Raw genomic sequence first — 21,748 nt, 5'->3', positions numbered from 1 at the left:
ACGCCTAACTTGAAGTATGATTTACTTATATTTTCACATTGATATTATTTGAGTAAATGTAGGCAAAAAATAAACCCAGATAGCACACGTACGTCTCAGATACGTCTTGTAAAGATCTTTACATCTGCTGACGATCGTCTTTGAATAATACGTCTTCCATATCTCTACAAGACGTATTTAAGATCTTAAAAAATTCTAAATCCTACCTGCCTGCATGCATCTCCGTTTGGTCTTGAATCCGATCAAACGCAGACGAATCAGCAAAGACCTCCAACTCATTTCATTTTTTAAATAAATGTCTTGTTTAATTGTTTTAAAAATATAGTCAACATGTTTTTAAGGGTTGGCATTAATTTTGAAGCAAAAATATAATTAAATATAATTGATAAAATCCCATATCACGTATAATAAAAAACAATGTAGACATTTTGCGTTTAATCCAAAACGTTAAAAAGGCACTTACCGTAGATAAAGCACCATGCACAAGAAAAGGTGATCTCATACTCTTTCTGACTACAAAATATTAACAAATACAAAACACACAAGAACATCATTGCCAACAGCCACTGCCCCTCTGACTGTTTTATTAGTCTGAAATGAAAAAAGTTATACATTTAATTAAATAAAACAATTGCCAACAAGCTGATTATCTTAAGGTGACCCTGCTTACTGCAATTCCTGCTTATTATAATTACTGGGTGTGACTCACATTAAGTGTGTTTGTCAACAGTTATATATCTAAGGTTGAAACTTTTGATAGTTTTTGACCCCACGCCATCCATTGAAATTGTGTAACACACCTTGCATTTTCACAACATTTAGTTTTAAAAATCATCTGAACAAACTCTGAGCAAACCAAAGGTGATATTGAGAATGTTTATATAGATGAAGAAACCTCATAAAAAATTGAAAACACAATACACAATCATTTGACCAGGTTTAATCCAGCATCACAGCATGAATTATATTGACTAGTTTGTTTACCAAATTTGAATAAAATGTTTAACCTATGTGTTAATATGATTACAGCCACAGTGTAACAAAATACTGCAAAGCTATTGATCACGTTCTCATTACATTACTTCACAAGACCCAAAGCTGATCAGGACACTTTAAGAGCACTGTAACGTAGTAACTGCTGAAAGAACCATGTAATACTGTGAATATAATGACAAACTGTTCCATAACACTTAGATGTGACTTTAATTACAATACAACATACTCTTTCTCATACTCAGGGTTTTTAAACTGTGGGTGAAGACCCACTTGTGGGTCGCACCGTAAGATAGTGAGTGTTGCATTGTAGTGATGGTTTGTCCAATTAATTATTAGCAATGGTTTTGATATACTATAAGATTACACCTGTCTAAAGCCCATAATACACGGCACGATTTTTGGCTGTCCCAGATGAAAGATTACCAATCGTGAAACAATTGTGGAGATTTCTGTGATCGTGGCTCTTAATTGGTGGTCCTATCTCATACAGTGTGAGAGGTTTAAAGACGTCTGTTTTCCCAGTCCTGGGACCAAAGACACCTACGATAGTTTTATGACAGTGTAAGAAGTTCAGCATGATCAACGCACATCAACAATGTGTTTGCTTCTACGACCTGCATACCTGTATTTGTTTACCACTAGCGCATGTTGATGACAGATGTCGCAGCTTCAGATGCAATAGGTGTCTTCATCGACAGTCTACTGCTGAAGTTTAAACAATCCTTGTCACACAGTGTGATAAGGTCTTATTGGATTGCAAAAATCCTGCTGTGTATCCTGGGCTTAATATGTTGTGGAATGAAAAGTTTGGAAACCCCTGCTTAACACAAAGTCTCATTTAAAGTTTATAAGAACTTTTGCAATAGACCGACACTAAACGAAACTGATGGCAGATGAGGTGTTGGGATGACAATGGGCCAGAGTTGAATCTGTGCATCTTAGCAGATCACAGGCAGGTTTCTCCTGAAATGCTGCATTAAGAAAAGAAAGGAAAAGATGTTAGAACATTTTTAAGGAAATTTAAATAATTCTCACAATCAATATTGGACTATAAACAATAAATTATTACCAATGCAATAACATGCAAACAGACCTGTCAACCACCTTAATAATAGATACTATGCGGTAGGCATGGGCTGGTTACCAGTTTTAAGGTACACCGTGGTTTTAAACAGTCAAGGTTACAAAACCACTAAAATGGTCTGTGAAACCGTCTCCAAGGTATGAACTGTATTTATACAAAATTCATTAAGTCATGTGATTGATTTGATGTTTACATGTAATATACATTTCGAAAATATTATATATAATATAATTTAAAGGCTTTATTTTTACCTGCCATTTAAAAATAAAAAAAATTAGTGTAGCAATGGGAATACCGCAACACTGTGAAACCGTGGTATTTTTGCTAAAGGTAATCATACCGCCAGAATCTTATACAGGCCCATGCCTACTAAGCGGTTGTACCATGTGTTAGAAACATCAAGATTCTTAAATTTTTAGGGCTAGCGCAATACCACAGTTTTGGCTATTCTTCATGTTCTCTAGGGCAGTTATTTTGCCCCAGCGACAGTAATCAAATAATTCATTACCTTATCTACATGTGGGTAGAGGCCCACAGGTGAAGGAAGATTTTTGGCCTGCACTTTCACAGCTGGTAAACATGGATTGTGGTGGGCTAGTGACAGAATGAAGAAGATCAGTTTAAAATTTGCTTTACAACCAGAGGTTGCATTATTTTGACAGACAAGGGCTGTAAGAAAATTGTCAAAATCAATAATAATATGAGCCAACAGCCAAACAATAACAACTAAACTCAATCAACTATCTTAATCTGCCTGAACTCAAATCTTGTGGTCTATAAAGTGGGAGTTTATCTGTGTGTAATTCAACCATCATGTTAGACTGAAGGAATTGCAGTTATCATTAGATTTCCCGACAGCACTGGACAAATGACTTCTCACACTCAGTGTGACTTGAGACAAAGGATAAACAAAGACATTGAGTATGTTTACATGCACATAATAAGAGGACAATTATCTTATGATATTATAAAAATCAGCTTATTACATTAACATGTTTCAAGCGTTTTAATTTACTTTTATTTGTGAAGTTTATCTATCACAGGTGGAGACATACGCACATACGAAACGGCAAAAAAGACTTTAAAATCTGGTTTAAGAGCAAAAAACTACCTGTGCCAATCAGTTTTTGCCATTTATGGGCTTTACCCTAGAAAAGAAAACCATTTTATGCATTTAAATGACCTTACACGTTATCAGTTTATTAGCGTTTAGACTATGTAGACACACTCACTGTGCACTAAAATTAAAAAAATTGGTTAACACGACCACTCGTGGTGGCTTCACTCAGAGGTTGGAGAAGACAACAGGTGGACTAAACATCAAGCCTCTGCACGATTCAGGTAAGTGGAATAAAATACATTGTAAATAAACATTATTAAAACAGATTGTGAAGTCATTCATTCAAAACTTGCTATGACCTATGCCTAAATGACTTAATTTCTTTTTAGAATTAAGACAACCTTAGCAGGAGAGCCCCAGCAGTAACTTTCTCTCAAGCAGATGAGCAATAAGTTGCTTTGTATGAACACCACCCTAACAATCAAGGTAAAAGAGCATTAAACATTAAAGGTATTGCGGAGAATTTAGGTTTTCCGGGTGGATCATCCTAGTTGTCAATCTGGAGTGTTGCGCAATTGCATTTTTTTTAAAAAGCGGAGATGGCGTTTCTTTTCTAAAATTTGAGAAAATCCTCCGCTACACCTTTAAGTGGAACATTTCTATAGCATGCTGCTTATAGCTAGTGAGAAAGATAATCTAATTGATCTACCATGCATATCCTTCAAATAACTTAACAGAACAACTGAACATGTATAATATAATTTAATATGTACATTATTAATAATAATTGTTAATAATATTTAATATTTGTGAAATTATATACTTGTGAATTCATTATATTTGCAATGTTTATACATTACCTGTTTTTAGGTAAACAGATTATCCATCAGTGGGTGCCTCAAGGTCGGCTCTGTAAATACTGTATTCTGCATGTTTCCGAGCACACGTTTTCCAGGACACACTAATATTAAACAGAAAAACAACATAAATCAGTGTTAAACACAAACAAATTTTAGGTAAATTAAATAAGGTTTTCATTTTCAATCAATATAAAAGAAATAAACGCAATAAAAAACAATGTCAGTGACGTAATAAATATGTGTAAATTTACACGCATCATTTATTAAGCATTATAAAAAAATCCAGCAATATGATTAAACTTTGGTTATTTGTTATTATCCCTGCATTCAAATGGTTGCAGGTTGGAGCAGGAAGTTAACCCTTCTGTCGCGCAAGCGCGAGCATAGACAGTGGTCGCGAGGCCATTCGTACGTCACGTGAGCGCCATTTTCATGATATGACCGTTTTTCCTCAGGCACACTTCAACATTTTCTTCGCATTTAACATCATTATTAACATGTAAATAATATAATTCGTAAACATAACGTTTATGTTAATTTATAATATGTTTTTTTATTATTGTTGGCTTTAAGTTAATTTGTCTGTCAGACTCAGTTTGTTCGTGTTGGTAAGTAACTTAACGTACGTTATTAACGTTACGCTAGCCTTTTGTCATGTATGTGTTGTTAGAAACTGATAAAAATACGAATTAATTCACAGATATAAATAACTTTATAGCTAATACAACTGAAAAAATATATTAACTTAATTATCAAACCACTTCGCTATAAAACTTTAAGGCTTCTTGTGAATACCGGTCGTTTACATAACGTTAACTTACTCCAAGCAAGTCGGACGGGAAGATTGATACATTTTATAACTCAAGTAACTTTAAGTTAAACAGGGGCTGGTCTAGGCTAACTTAGCAAATTTTTACCCCACCACCGCTGAGAAAACGGTTACATGTTCAACGTGCCTTGCCTTCAGGATTTGCAGCTCGATTTTGGCTTGCATTGATAAACGTTACAAACAAACAAACCAAAAAAAAGAATGATCATATACGACAATCAATCTTTAGATCCACTACATGCATAACATGTTGGTTACTTACCTCTACTGATGAAACTCCTTCGTCAGCGTTGTAACTTCACATGTTGGTTTTGGTAAATCACACGAGGCCAAAGATCGAGGTGAAAAAGAGAAATAAATCGTTCTGCGATCGTTTAACGCGATGAGACACGAAGCCTTAAAAGCCACAGGCTACTCCAGCCCAAAGCCCTTGTGTCCGGCTTCACGTGGCTTAGCCTTAACCAGTATGACATCACAGTACCGCGTGATTACACTGTTTCGTGGGCTTTTGAATCACTCTCGCGGTACTTCAATGTCTGCGCATGTGTGCCTGAAGTCAATCACTCATGCTTGTAACAGGGGTAGCGTTTGTGCGCTCAGTGATTTAGGGTGTTACAAAACAAGATTATTACATATATATTATCAATTAGTATTGTAATAAAGCTTTTTAAATGTTTGTTAATGATTAAGTGTCATTAACAAACTCTGATTTAAAACATCAATATATATGCTACGTAAATTTTCCTTAAATCATCAAAACATCCAAAATCAATTAAACAAAAACAACAACAATGTATTTAAGATGAGACACATTCAGCATTTATAATTTTTTCTCTCTTTTTTGTTTGACTTTGTTTTCTACAGTAGCCTGTTAACAGTAGACCAAAGGTATGATGATCAATTATAAATGCAATATGGTTGAAAGGTCAGTAAACAAACAACAAAAAGGTAATTTCTTAATAGAATGTCTATACATTTTTTGCTTTTGTTACATATTTCATACATCAAAATCATTAAACGTTAATAATTATGTATTCCAACTTGTTGCAGCTTGACAAAAATGTAGCTTGAAGGAGAAGGGACAGCTGAGTAACAAAGTCCTGGTACGCAGACGAGGATACTTTTACACTGACAAGAGTGTAATGATGATGGAGACACAAGCCAGAGAAAGGGGGACCAAACACCAGGCCAGAATTCTGCATGAGTCAGGTAAGCATAATGAGTTACAGCAGTGGTTCTCAACTCTGTTCATGGAGTCCCACTGCTCTGTGCATTCTGTATGTCTTTTTGATCTGACAGACTTAGGCTGCGTCCAAATATCACTTTGTGCATCCTATCGTGCATCATGTTCTGGATGTAAAGCATGAGACTTTTAATGGTATGTTAACATTTCTATGGTGTTCACTGCATTATTGTTATGCATTTTGTGAAACATCTGCAACATTGTGTCGTTTATTTAGGGACTACTGAATAAATAATACACTTTAATAAAGCTACATACTCAAAACAAAGAGCTTTTTTACAGGAGCAAAGAATTCTGCATCTAAAAGTTTGATATAAGCAAATGTTCATTTCAGAGTGTTCATTTTATTTACAGAAAAACTTAAAAATGTTAAATATAAATTAAAAGTAGTAAATAAAACACAAATACGTTTTGGTGCAAATTGCTGGCACTACCTGGATTGAAATTTTTACTAGGGGTGGGCCGATACGATATTTGGTATCGATATTAGTCCGATATTTGCGAAAATGGCCGGATCGAATATCGAAGAGGGCGGGGAGTACAATCCGATCCAATACCAACACAAACCTTGTCATGGCAACTTGGGGTAAAGCGCGACTTGCTGAGCAACATGAATTTGCACAAAGTTGCACTTTAAATTGTCCAAAGTTACACCTTAACATTTTGAATTGTTTTGCTGACTAACTAAAAATGTTGCCTTTAGTCTGTTTGAAACATTTAAATAAAAATGAAGCAGCAGTATTGCACAATGTTTCATTGAGTCTTGAATTAATTTGTTGCACAGTAAAATGTTTGAGTTTTGTAGCACTGTTCAAGCTTTTTGTACGGCTAACAAATGTGTTATTTGCTTAATTGATTAAAATGGCGATAGAGATGGTATTGGATCGGTATCGGTATCGACAGATACTCAAAGTTGTGGTATCGAGATCGGTATCAGACATGAAAAAGTGGTATCGGCCCAGCCCTAATTTTTACCCATGCTAAGTGTGTCCCATCGGATGAATAATTCTACATGCACGCTTGGGATCTTCACGCCCACTAGAATACTTAGGCCAAATACAAAAAAAACCCGTAATGTAAGTAGTCTAGTGCAAAGACAACAAGTGTGAAAATTTGGACACAGCCTCAGTTCAGTTCATGAAGATCTCTACTAATGAGCTGATGATTTGAATAAGGTGTGTTAAATAAGGAAGACATACAAAATGTAAATAGCAGAGGACCTCAAGGAACAATGTTTAGGTACAGTTACACTGTATAAAACATTAACTAAACAGACAAATTATTTGTCATAGCTTCAATAAACAAAAGAATGTCACCTGCATAGTAGTGTACCCTACTACACTTGGTCTCTGCAACAGTCCAGTTTAGTTCATGGTAGGGGGGCATATTTAGAAACATAAATATTTTCAAATTATTTGCGACCCTTACAAAGACACTAATTTCCCACAGCCAGCAACAGCACAATGTTTGTCTTACATCACAATCTTACTGTTATTACAACTTTATGATTGTCAACAACTACTACTTTAGACTGAACACCAGTGGGCGGAGCCAACGATATAATGATGTGCTGTGTCTTTCTGTGGGGGAGGTCAAATGAAAATTAATTTAGCTAGTGACATCACTACTCCAGCCATTTTACATTCGTAAAAGAAGAATGCTGTCTGCGATTCACTTGTGTTTCCATGATTGCAAAAACCTTTATCGAAGTACATATACAATTGTTTAAGTGTCATAATTAAAACATGCCTAAATTGGCAGTGACCCTGGCTTAAGTCGATACAAAACTCAAGTGCAAATCATGACACTCATATTAACTGTAGTTTTGCAAATTATTGTTACACCGATATCAGATATGAATAGTGTCTTATGTAAATATAAAAAGATCAGAACAAAAAATGAATATAGTCAAAAAAATATGATCTGTGCATTAAGATTTGCATTGTAAATGCAGTCTTATTGTTACGAAAACACTTGGTAAATTGCTGGAATCATGAATGGTCTGAATAGGATTTGAGTTTGTTTACTTGTGAAACTTACCTGCACCACCATTTACAGATCCAGTGGGTGCAGATCATCATACAGATGGTTCAAGTGTGGATCCACCTAATATTCAAGGTAAAAGAGCATTTGTTCACAGCATTATCTAAGAAAACATATCACTAGATATTACATATTAGATGTTAATGTCTGACTCTGATCCATACGAAACAGATTTTCTGTCCTGGGACACTCGGCTGACCATCAAGAAAGAACACAGTAGGTTAACAAGAATCTGACCTCACGTTTGATCATTACAAAATTATGGCAGTACATTACACATTTAAGGACTGTTATTCCTCTGGCTGATTTAAAAATACCCAAAAGTTCTTAAAAAGAATCAGCCCTAGTTATTTTAGCTAGTTAAACATAAACTATATAGACATAACTATTGCGACACCTCCTTCTAATAAACAGGTTTAAATACTTTACTTATTTCCATGAGCACAAATCTTAATGCTACAGCATATGATATTCTAGAAAAACCGTTTGATGCTAAATTTATAGCAAGAGTTTTGGCAGGGCCCTTTTCAATACCAACTTAAGAATGACCCTACAAACAAAGTAAGGTTCAAACAGAAAATTAGTGATTCAGTCTGGTGTGGAAGAACTTTGACTGGTCTGAATAAACCCCAGACCTTAACTCAGCTAACACCTTTGATATGACTCAAAGGTTTTTAGCCAAAAACTCATCACCTAAACCTATCAGTGACTTGTACAAGAAGCTGTAGTCATTTCGGAACAGAAAAAGGCACTTACAAAACTGTTGCAACAAAAATCAAAATTATTTGTAGTGGTATTATATGGTATAGCATTTTTATTTGTTTTGATTGGACATACTGGAATAAATAAACATGTTTATTAGAATGAGGCCTCCCAATACTTTTGTCTAGTGTATTTGCCACAGACAGGGTAACGCAATCCTTAGAGTGTGCTTCTTTGTAAATGTGACAAATGAAAATGACCTGATCCATCATTTCCAGCTCCAGTGGGCATCCTTTATCCATCCAGACCCTCATACAGATGGTTGGAGTTTTGATTCACCTAAAGTACCATGCAAGGTAAGAGAGCATTTGTTGACATAATTAGGAAGAAAACATAAACGCATTGTTCATGGCATTTAAATACAACATAACACTGTTTAATACTACCTTTTTCTGTTCAATCCATAGAGCACTCATTTTCCCTCTTGAGACCATGGTGTGACCTGCAAGGTCGAATGGAGAGTAAGTTGCCTAAAAAAAAAAAATAATAAAAGTATTTAAAATTGTCATTAGCTAAACATCAACATGTCTGAGGCATAATCTGTCCAACATTCAAAACCTCACAGTAAATCTACAGTCTTGAGTACTGTTTTAAATCAATGTATACATATGCTCATTATGAATTTTAATAAAAAATACTAAATGTATATAAAAAGCCTCAATTCAATTATTTTTTTGATATTGCAGCTGTAAGCGAGACAATCTTGGAGTCACCTGCATTGACTGGTCCAGTTGTTAGTCCAATTACAGATGGAGATTATAGAAGAGGATGATGTCTTTTCTCCAACATCTTTCTAGACTGATAAAAGATCTAGACAGGCTTGAAGTTAACAGAGGGGCTTATATAGAGAATGGTAAGAACCATTTTATCCGTCAAACTTTTTACCAATTATTGTAAACATAAACAATATTATAGGGCTTAATTTGTTTTAAACATTACTTCAATGTACTGTATCTGTTTAAGGTGAGCAGCTACACATAAAAGAAGAACATGGAGAATCTGCCCAGAGGTGTTAACCAGCAATGCAGCTATACAACTAAATTGATGCAGGCGGAAACAATGTGTGTATGTTATGTCCAAATGTTGTTATGTTCAAATGTTTTACAATATACTTAAACAGGTGGACCTGTCAATATTGCATTAGTCAAGTACAACTGAGTAGGTTAAGTTTACATATCAACGTCAATAAATATATAAAAATAAATATCAGTCTTGACAGCAAACATAATAATGTTAAATAAAATAATAATTACAGCTTTTTAAGAAATTTACACGGGCTCAAACTATCAGTGAAATTAACTATCAAAAACCTAAAATAACCACAGACACGTGAATAAAATATCTAACGTGAACTAGCTAGTTACTGTACATACATTGCTAATTATCAACGAAATTTCTAGTTAACTGATCCCACACCCAGCATTATTAAAATGTATTATTACTACATACCTTAAACAAATGTCCCCTTAAATCGCCAGACCAGGACAGGTTTCTTTCTTGCCCTTCTTCTTTTGCATTGCGACGTCGATATAAGTGCATGGTGTGGTGTAGCACGAATTTAACGCAAAGACGCTCATATTAATAATATACACGATATTGACTATTAATACGGATGATTTTATCTTTGTTTGACATTCTAATCAGAGTTATATTGAGGAAACAAAGAAAACATATGACATAGTTTGTAAAATTCATTTTTCCTTATTTTTGTAATGGTTTCTTTTAGAATGCAGCTGCTGCAGATGAAGAATCCGTCCGTCTACCACTGAAGGAGACGCGGAAAATCGGGAAAAGATGTTCTTTGCCCGAGGAAGCATTTGATTAATTTAAAGATATTGTGTTTCTTTGTATGTTATAGAAAAACGTTGCTTTTTTGCATACACTCGTGTAAATATGCATCTTATGAATGTTTTCCTTTGTCTAATTTTAATAAATTTTACGCAATCAACTGCCTGTTTTATTGAAAATACTGTTTTAATTGTTGTCAATGATATATTGTAATAATATGTGTGTATAACTGTGTAGAAGATGTAGTTTAGAGCAATTTATTTTTAATGATCTTTTAATCGTCTTTTAAAGCTCTCAGAAACATCTTAGAAAGAGCTCGATTAAAGCTCTTATAAAGATCTTTTAAAGATCTAAGAAACATCTTGGAAATATCTTAGAAACATCTGCTAATCATCATTCTAAATATCAAGCGTCTTGAAAATATCTTAAAAGCGTCTTCAAAACGGCTGGGCTCGTACGTCTCAGATACGTAATTCATATGGGCAAACGACCTTTATAATACGTTTTCCAGACGGAATGGAAATCTGAGTGATTACCTCGCAGATACGTATCTGAGATGTACGTGTGCTATCTGGGAATTAATAATAAGTAGAAAAAATGTCAATTTTAAACAATCACATAGCCAACGGTTTTTAATTAGCAACAAAGAAACTGCGCATTTTGCCGATGACAAACACCTCAGAAACTCCTCGAATTTATGAATATTTACACTCACAATATGATTTTATTTCCTTAGTACAAAAGTATAACATATTATACAAATTCTCAGTGAAATGTATTAAACACCATTGCATACTTTTTATCGTGTTTCATACCATGTAAAGGGAAACATGATAATATAAAAAGTAGCCTACTGTTCAGTAATGCAGAAAAGCGCAACATGTTAAAGCTATTAAAACGTTCAGATGCAAAAATGAACTAAATGTAAAATTAGATAAACTAGTTAATGATATTGCGTAAATGCGCTCGGTCTCTTAAAAGGTCTTCGCGAATTATTTTGTTATAAGACTCGATTATCATACATCACGTCTCTTCTACTGTAAGTACACGGAAAAAATAAGACAAATGATGCGCGTTTGAGTCGGATTTTTATGAAGAATATGTGACTGTTTATGTAACTGGCAAAAGAAAACTTCGCCAACAAAATGTTTGCCAAAAAGCATGCATTTGTATGACATCAAAGTCTATCGCCTATACATCGATAATCCGTGTCATGTTACTTCAATATCATACAGTATACGCTCAGCATGAAGTCGAGCACACACATTGTCGTCAGTATGGCCTACATGAAACACGCCTGCCCTCTACAGGTTTTTATTTTTCCTGCGTCCCCCACCGAACCCCCCTTCTGCGGGATCTCGCAGAATTTCGGAAGTCTCCGCGGCATTCTGCTCTCAGAGACGCGCATTTTTAAAGGCCACATCTGTAGCATGATTATGTATAACACTTGTTAGTGTAAACATGCATGTGGTTTTAATTTGTTCGAACAGCCACACGCTGTCTCTCCACCCATTTATGTAATCTGAGGTACTGAGATAAATGTTTTTCATCTTCTCTGACCTCTAGCTCAAACACACGGTGACAGCCCTATTTTTAGCCTTTCATTGATAAAACTGATCTGCGCGTCTTTCGTTTCATTTTACAAGCGTGTACAAGCGTTGAGCGATCTTATTTCACCAATATCAGAGAGAGCTCTTACATATACACGGACATGTAACATGTTTACTTAAAACATAAGCATTGGACTCTGACATAATATTAGTTCGCATCCATTTAAACCCGTCATTACTCCCGCTCATGATTAAATGACAGGAGAGGGACTCGTCCACAGACCATCCCCTCAGTTATCTGGAGAGAAGCGGTCGAAAATTGACAAAAAGAGACGGATTTAAACACCAAGTGTAAACGTGATGTGTCTCCAGAGGTGGAAAAAGTAATAAAATATTGTACTCAAGTAAAAGTAAAGTTACTTTAATAATTTTTCACTTAAAGGATAATTCCGGTATTTAACACTTTGAGTCTCATTTCTGGTTTGTTTTGGATGAACTACAGTGATTGACACAGAAATTTTGACAATGGGTCGTGTCTTGAGTTTTTGACTCGTTTAGAAGCGTCTCTTGACTCCTTCAGAATGGAAGTCAATGACCATGCACAAACATGTCATTAAAACAACACTTAACGTTCATTTTCAAAACTGTACAGATGTGGCCTTTAAAAACGCGCGTTTTCTCCCGCGGCATTCGCCAAATCGTCTCGCGGAGTCACGCAGAATTCTGCAAGTGTTTTCGGGGGGGCTACTTTCCCTTTTCCCTTAATGTGTTTCGCTTCACAGAAAATCCACCAGGTGGCGCATAAAAAACTACATTTTTATATGCGTTGTCATTGCGGTTGTTTCCAGAAGTTAATAAGGGCATTGCTGAATATTTAACATTTCTATTAAAACAGCAAAGTGACGTCAACCACTTCTTGCCAGCATAACAGCGCATACATATATTAAGATGACTGTACGTGCAATGGGCATTTATACTAAGTGCAACAAAGAATTTAGTGTGAGCCTAATACACTTAACTCTATTTACAATGAATATCTTAATTATTTGTGTTGTCGAATTTTGACACCGTTTCATTGTTTGTTCATAATATTAATAATTATGTCAGTTTTTCTAAAAGTATTAATATTTTAAAGAGATTCATGTGGTATAAAAATACATGTTTTAAAGTTAAAAATGTTGTAAAAATATATTAGTATTATTGTTCTTAATATATTAAGAACAATAATATGACACATGTATATTGCGCTAAATTGCTTTACATATGGAAAGAGGAATTCTTCTCAACCACCACCAATAAAGTTTAAAAAATATTCTTTAAAAACGGCGTATAAACCCACGCAGAGCGAACAAGAAAACATGGGTCTATGCTTAAATACTGTACAGTGGGCATATGATATCTTTATTTAGTTTGACATATTTAAAACTTTAATAATACCTTTCTTGCGCATATAGGCAGTCAGTGTTATGATTTTTTTTAATCCTTTCAGCCGTTATTCATAACAGTAAAAATATTCAGTGGCTTTGTAAATATATTACTAAAATAATGGATTAAAGTAACTTTATAAAATCTCTTAATGTCACTTATGTATTTTTTAGTTGGTCAAAACAAAATAAATGGCTAGAAACAGAACAGACATTTTAATTTAAAATGTACATATATTATAGGCGTATATTATAGGTCCTTCCAGATATCTTATCTCAGACGTTCGCAGTCAACACTTTTAAAACTTATTTATATAAAATCTAATATATATATTAAAAAACAAAGTTTTAAGAAAAGACAATAATAAATATGTTTATTTTTATTGAAAGAAAAACATAGAAAATGTTATTATGGGTATAGTTGATGCAAATAAAGTGTGCAGTATACAAAAAATGCAAACAAATTATTTCTAAAAGTGGCAAGATTTAAAAAAAATAAAGGTGGTATAAAGAAAGACATGAGAAAAGTAGAGGTATGCAAAAGAGCACAGTTTAGTTATTGTTAATTAAAGCGGTTTTATACACCTTTGTTTGAATTGACAAGCATTTTATTCGCCACTTTCAACACATTTTGTGATTGATTTACTGATTTATTACAGAAAATTGTTGTCAGAAGCAAAGCTATTGTACAAAGCATCTTTATATGGATGTTTTAAAGTTAAAAATGTTGTAAAAAATATATTAGTATTCTTTTATATTAAGAATAACAATATGATACATTTATATTGCGCTAAAATGCAATATACATTATTCTGCAATATAAATTATTCTCAACCACCACCAATAAAGTTTAAACATTATTCTTTAGAAAAAAAACGGCGTTTAAACCCGTGTTGCGTGGAGCGAACAAGAAAACATATGCTTACATGCTCAATCGGCATATGATATCTTTTTTATTTAGTTTTACAGTTTTAAAAGTGGCAAAAAAGTTCTTAAAATCTAATGAATACTGGTTTTGTAAAATGTATATAACTGCAGATGCGTGCGTGGGATCCGGGCAGGTATCCTTTTCCTCCAGACCTTGACGCATGGTCGCGGAAAGGCGAGAAATATATTTTTTTTAAGTAAAAATATTTTGCACAATTGATATATTACTTATGAATATTTTAGGAAATTATTTTGACACACGTAGGTTATTACGTGTATTTTGGATTTTAATTTAATTACTGTCTGTGCCTATCCGTGGCCTCATCCGAGCGCACTTTCTTTGTCTTGCGTCTTTTGAAGACATTGGTAAGCAGCACCATGACCCAGAAAAGACTCACACACCTTTCCCTGATGCATGCCCACACAGAAATACTGAACTTCCTGGACATTCGTCCCCTAGCTCATGAAAACGCGAGTTTTTTCTGCGCGAGTAAAGAGCGCATTGATAATATGCGTATTAACGGAATGACAACGCGGGTTTGTTTATTACATACATGGATGCGCAGCAGCACAAAAACGCTTTTTAATATGAAAAATTAAAGGATTAAAATGTAACAGATTATTATTGAGTCTCTTGGACATAAATGATGACCAATTATGAGATGTTAGAAGGCTTAAATAGCTGCTTCATCTGTAAGTTCATCTGTAAGCTAAGTAAATAAATGCTTTGCTTTAAACAAATGCATCTACTTTTAAATGTTTTTTTTTTTAAATGCTACCCAACGGATTTATTGTATATAATGACTCTGCACTTGTAGATATGGTGAGATGAGAAAACATTTTAAGTAATTCTTTTAAAAAAAACATTTCGCTGTCCAAGTGCTGAAATGGCTCTCCACACGTTTGTAAATTCTTTATCTTTTGTTTGTAACAAATAGAGTATTTTTACAGTACAAACCTTATATAAAGCCTATTCTAAAAATGTAATTATACACCATGTATTTCTTTATAAAAGTATACAATATCAGAACTAAACCCATCATTATTTTTGTTCAAATTATGAATTATTTATAAGTTTAAAAAAGACAGTAATAGTACTATTTAGTAAAAAAAAAGATCTATATAAAAATATACTAGGTATGTTAATGTGAGAATATTTTACATCTGTCGTGTGATTCTAACTTAAAAACGAAAGTAAAATATGTTCGTCCGCATGGACATTGAAAATTGTGAAGTTTAATTAATATTATATGTTGTATGTAAATTGTAACGAAAGTAATTCCCCCTGGGATAAGTATTTTTGCTTCTGATTAATAGCGCATATTCATCTGAGAACTGATGATGTCTGTGTGTTTCAGACCCTGGCTGTGTGCCCTGAAGTGTATATGACAATAAAGTAGTAAATCTCAATATATTTATTTTTAAACTGTATTTTAAATAGGCCTATAGGCTCATAGGTTTTTTGGTTAAAAAATTCACAGCACCCCCTGTTCAAAATGACTTCCAGCGGCCCTGCCTTGACGCTTTGTGTGTTCGACTTTAAATGGTGCGGCGCTGACTGGTCGGCGTATGACATCAGAGTACCGCGAGAGCAAAGGTAAAGTCGGACCATTTGTAACATTTCGACTTGCTCTCGCGGTACTTTGATGTCTTCGTTGCCGAACTGTCTGCGCAGCGCCACATAGAAACGCCCTTTGACTGTTTAAGGCAAAGTACCAGCAACATGAGCAACAAGGGTTAAAACATAACCCTTTCATTGTTAAGTATGAGAAATTAAAATGAATTAAATCACGTTTAAACGCCACAGAGATATCAGAGCCAGCAGTCGATTTCTGATGCGCTTGCCGAGGCGAGGCTGCGCTGGGCGGGGTGTGAGCGCTTAAGCGCCGGTGATTTTCTGGAGCTCATATGGAGCTCATCTCCGTCCGAAAGTGTCAGAGCACACGTTTAAATAGACGCTATCTTTATTAACCGACCGCATATTTAAACTTTAAGCACATACATTCACGCCTGAACAACTCTTACAATTAAATTTTGTGACCAAATAACAGTAATATTAGGAGCATTTTTGCTGTCAGAAAACATAGCTGTCATAACTCCACATATTTACCTGATTTGTCTTAATTAGTTCAGTCAACATTAGCCATTCGGAATGTTGACTGGATTTGAAAATAACCATTCATTTAATGTTTTAAACACAGATTTATCTAGACTTAAAATAATATGTCTTCTCAACTAGCTCAAACTAAAAAAATATATATACTTATATATTTTTGCCCGTCCAACATTTCATTAATTGGATTTTTTACAGTGTAGGTTATATCAACATATGTCAAATTAAGTTACCTGATATCCACTTAATTTTTATAAACATTCATTTAAAATAACATACAGCGTATGTATTAGGCCTATTTTCTTAAATGACATTTTAACAAAGAAACTGCAAGGGTTGATATTAAAACCCAACACGCTGGTGAAAACTGGATAAACCGGTTTTCTTTGATGAGGTGATCGATGAGCATTGGGGGTTGGCAAAGAATTGGCAGACCTAGGGGTGGGTGGTTTTTAATTTCTTGACTCTGTGTCACTGGTAGCTGCTAAAACAAGCAGCTAAGCCATGTACAATTAATTACATTTTGGAATTAACTTCCTTCATGTCTTTTTATTTATACACTGTAAAAAATATTTTCTGAATTTTTAAGTAAAGTTAGCATTAAATATGTTTTACAAACAATTGGTTGACAAACTCTGGGATGTTTGTGATTATCATCATTCAGAAAAGTGGTGCTTGTGTTTAGACTTGTGTTTTACGTGATTAAATCAGGAAGATTACATTAGTTTCTTTTCAGTGTTGAACAGTTTGTCATCAAAATACAAAAATATAGTATATTTATAAACATCGCTGAAACAAAGAGTGAATTAAAATTAAAAAAGTAATAAAGTTAAAGCTGCTGATAATTTTGTTTATATTTACTAGCATTTTCTGAGTGAAAAATGTTTAGATTTTGTTAAGTAGCCTAAATCCTACTCCAATTTATTTCAGTGTAGGTTTCTCATTTTTATCAGCTTTCTTTTGCTTTTTAAAGGGCCGTCTACCTTTGCTACCACCAGTGCTTTAATGTGGGCCGGTAGGCGCCAGTACTCATACCGCCACTTCCAAATATAGCTCTTGAGCGTACCACCACCTCTCCCTGCGTCCAGAACGTACTTCTAGCGTACCAGAACGCTCATTTGCACATCTGTTTAAATCAGAGGCTTAATTTAATTATTTGGCTGCGCTGCCGCTTTTCAAAGCGCCCTTCACAATGCAAGCTACCTAATTCGTCCCACCGAGAGCAGAGACTACATTACCCATACACCTTTGAGTTTTACAAGTTAAAAGCGCATGCGTAGCTTTTGCTGCTGTCAATAGGCTTGTTCGACTTCATGCGGCGCTCCGAGAATCAACAGCCGGAAGACGTCACAGTATCGCGAGAGCGAGGCGAAATATGATTTCTTGAATCATTCTCGCGGTACTCTGACGTCATCCGGCTGTCGGTTCTTGCGGCGCCGCATGAAGTCTAACAAGCATGGTGTTAACAACGTGGTTTGGAGAGGTGTGTGAAACGCGCAACCATAGCTGCTCTGTTAAAATGAAAATACAATGAATACTTAATATGCCCTCCTGGTTTTAGACTCTGAGGAGTAAAAGAACAAGGTCAGAATCAGAGGACTCTCGCTGGCTGACATGATCCCACCAAGCCAGAATGATATCGCTGCAGGTCAGATGCAAGCTTTTTCCAATACCCTTTTGTAGGTACGTGACAATCTCTGCTGTCGCGGCTGTCAGCTTGGTTCCCCTTGACGCAACTTCGGATTTCCTCAGACGATGTGCAGTGTAAAAACATTATTGAAATTGTATTACACATACTTGCTAAACTACAAGTGAACGAAATTTCAATGAATTTGAACGACGCGCACAGGAGTTTTACCACACGCAAAATGGAAAACAATGGGACAAAATAAAGTGATGACTTTCGAGTTTCAAATTACCAATATTTTGTTATTCTTGAACCCATAGACATGGTCTTGGTGTCCAGGGATTATCTTTGCCCGACAGCTACAATATGTTATTAAAAAATAAATAACATCATCATTATGGAGAAATGAGTGCTTGCAGAATATATATATATATATATATATATATATATATATATATTTTTTTTTTTTTTTTTTTTGACAAATGCTTATCAGTACATTCCTTTTTTGTTTCTTCAACTTTAAAGATGAATATTCTCCTTTAGAGATGGGCAATTTTCAGCAATAGCAGATTATATTCAAAATTTTGAGCTCATAAAAAAGATTTTTCGCTTATTTAAATGACTTTTTTATGTTTTTATGCACGTTTAGTTTTGGTGCAATTTCATCAAAAGCTTGTAATTAGGAAATACACACAACATGCTTAACGTATATTTTCTATATGTTAAAAATGTTGTAAAAATTGCGTATTCTTATATAATAAGAATAACAATATGATATATTTATATTGCGCTCAAAATGATTTAGAAATGGAAAAAGGAATTCTTCTCAACTACCACCAATAAAGTTTTAAAATTCTTCTTTAGAAAAACGGCATTTAAACCCACGTGCACCGAACAAGAAATCGTATGCTTACATACAGTCCGTGTATGATATCTTTTTTATTTAGTTTTACATATTTTTATTTATATGCATTTAATAATAGTCTACCGTAAGGTCATAATGTACACACTGTTAAAATTGATTCAGTGGCTTTGTAAATATCTCTAAAATAAATGATTAAAGTAACTTAATAAAATCTCTTAATGCAGTAATGCGATTTTTTTAGTTGGAAAATAAATTACTAAAAATAGAACAGATATTTTGTGTAAAATGTACATATATTATTTGATGTATACGCCTTAATAATATAAGTATTACATTTACAGATTATTTTAGTCAATATATTTAAAAAGGTCAGAGTAATATATTTAAGTTTTTAAAACTGTAATAATTGCATATTTCAAATTATTATTATTTCTATTTGACATCAAAAATGTGTAAGTTTTACGCCTAACTTGAAGTATGATTTACTTATATTTTCACATTGATATTATTTGAGTAAATGTAGGCAAAAACTTAATTAATAATAAGTAGAAAAAATGTCAATTTTAAACAATCACATAGCCAACGGTTTTTAATCGGCAACAAAGAAACTGCGCATTTTGCCGATGACAAACACCTCAGAAACTCCTCGAATTTATGAATATTTACACTCACAATATGATTTTATTTCCTTAGTACAAGTATAACATATTATACAAATTCTCAGTGAAATGTATTAAACACCAATGCATACTTTTTATTGTGTTTCATACCATGTAAAGGGAAACATGATAATATAAAAAGTAGCCTACTGTTCAGTAATGCAGAAAAGCGCACCACAACCATGTTAAAGCTGTTAAAACGTTCAGATGCAAAAATGAACTAAATGTAAAATTAGATAAACTAGTTAATGATATTGCGTAAATGCGCTCGGTCTCTTCAAAGGTCTTCGCGAATTATTTTGTTATAAGACTCGATTATCATACATCACGTCTCTTCTACTGTAAGTACACGGAAAAAATAAGACAAATGATGCGCGTTTGAGTCGGATTTTTATGAAGAATATGTGACTGTTTATGTAACTGGCAAAAGAAAACTTCGCCAACAAAATGTTTGCCAAAAAGCATGCATATGTATGACATCAAAGTCTATCGCCTAAACATCGATAATCCGTGTCATGTTACTTCAATATCATACAGTATACGCTCAGCATGAAGTCGAGCACACACATTGTCGTCAGTATGGCCTACAAGAAACACGCCTGCCCTCTACAGGTTTTTATATTTCCTGCGTCCCCCACCGAACCCCCCTTTTGCGGGATCTCGCAGAATTTCGGAAGTCTCCGCAGCATTCTGGTCTCAGAGACGCGCATTTTTAAAGGCCACATCTGTACTACTCACCGAGTGGTTCGTGGTGTTCGTTGATGATTAAAAACAAATATATTGGCGCAATGTATGATTTCAATCCGTGTTATTTGCTATAGTGGAACTATTTTTTCAGATACCTCACAACCGCGTATATACTTCCGCTCTATATTTGAGTCTGAAGCGTTAGCACACGCGTCCTGCGAGAACAGCATTAGTGAAACAAAACACAGGAGCAATACTTTTAATAAGGTAGCCTAACATTTTCTAACAAACAAACATTCCCGTATCAGAAATAAGCAGCACAGTAATTACTGACAACGTAAAGAGTAGGCTATTTAAATAAAACAACGATAATAAATGAACGGAGTTCAACAAACTGTAATAAAACGGTAGCATACTTTCAAAATCAAGTTTATTTACAGCACTTACACCATACAATATGTTTTTTCATCAGCAGAACAATAAAGAAGATATTTTGCAGAAAACCCCAGTGCTCCGTCATGCAAGTCAACCGATCCGCACACTTTAAGAGCTAAAGCATATATATCCAATACAACAGTAATCCCCCATAACTCCGTGTGACATATTGACGTCGTGTGAAGCAAATCAATCAGTTTTTGCAAGAAACTTAACGTTATTTACAACACTATTAGCGTGAATGCCAAAGCAGGAAGCGCTCTCCGTTCGAGGCGCTCTCTTCTACTGGTGGCGTTTGGTGGCCGTTGGCTATGGATGTTGGTCTCTTTGCGCCACCTATAGAGCGGGAGCGTGAAGCGCACTTCCTGCTTGGCAAAAGCTCTGCATTAACGCTGTAAAATATATATATATATATATATATATATATATATATATATATATATATATGTGTATATATATATATATATTCGAATCTCAAAACTGAAAATCGAATGTCAACCCACGGAACGAATATTCGAATATTCTGGTCCAGCAGCCCTACAAATATGGGAAAAATTTCTTCTGAGAGAAACCGAGCGAAAAAACTACAACCACATGTAAACAAACCCTTTTCTGTTTCCCGGCGGCGGAGTGATATATCAGCGAGCAATGAGTCTTCCAAGCGAAGTCAATGGAATTTTACAAAATGCCAAATAAAACACGACAGAAACTGTATTTCGCTACACAACTTGTTTTTAATCATCAACGAACACCACGCACCACTCACAGCTTTGAAAATGAACGTTAAGTGTTGTTT

The 21,748-nt window shown here is 34.5% G+C and overlaps 3 long non-coding RNA genes across 5 annotated transcripts; 2 read left to right on the top strand and 1 right to left on the bottom strand.

Moving 5' to 3' along the window:
* Positions 1-924: 924 nt before the first annotated feature.
* On the bottom strand, positions 925-11,157 carry LOC135783572 (uncharacterized). 2 transcript variants are annotated; one of them, XR_012335100.1, is made up of 10 exons: positions 10,327-11,157; positions 9,591-9,696; positions 9,264-9,347; positions 9,078-9,156; positions 8,113-8,178; positions 7,389-7,421; positions 5,092-6,025; positions 4,001-4,101; positions 2,589-2,674; positions 925-1,967 (listed from the first exon to the last, which is right to left on the bottom strand). It is a non-coding gene; the product is annotated as an uncharacterized lncRNA (long non-coding RNA). The 2 variants fall into 2 exon arrangements; XR_010545674.2 differs by lacking the exon at positions 7,389-7,421 and having other exon boundaries at positions 10,327-11,155.
* Positions 3,325-9,701, top strand: LOC135783578 (uncharacterized). 2 transcript variants are annotated; one of them, XR_012335101.1, is made up of 8 exons: positions 3,325-3,421; positions 3,530-3,626; positions 5,694-6,038; positions 8,131-8,190; positions 8,287-8,331; positions 9,096-9,173; positions 9,285-9,338; positions 9,564-9,701. It is a non-coding gene; the product is annotated as an uncharacterized lncRNA (long non-coding RNA). The 2 variants fall into 2 exon arrangements; XR_010545689.2 differs by lacking the exons at positions 3,325-3,421; positions 3,530-3,626 and adding an exon at positions 4,113-4,608.
* Positions 9,701-10,825, top strand: LOC135783583 (uncharacterized). Its single transcript, XR_012335102.1, has 2 exons — positions 9,701-9,730; positions 9,841-10,825. It is a non-coding gene; the product is annotated as an uncharacterized lncRNA (long non-coding RNA).
* Positions 11,158-21,748: the final 10,591 nt, after the last annotated feature.

Source organism: Paramisgurnus dabryanus, chromosome 2 (genome assembly GCF_030506205.2).
Source record: "Paramisgurnus dabryanus chromosome 2, PD_genome_1.1, whole genome shotgun sequence".
Taxonomy (NCBI): domain Eukaryota; kingdom Metazoa; phylum Chordata; class Actinopteri; order Cypriniformes; family Cobitidae; genus Paramisgurnus; species Paramisgurnus dabryanus.
The sequence above is the reverse complement of the archived record's forward strand: the minus strand, read 5'-3'. Positions and strand labels throughout refer to the sequence as shown.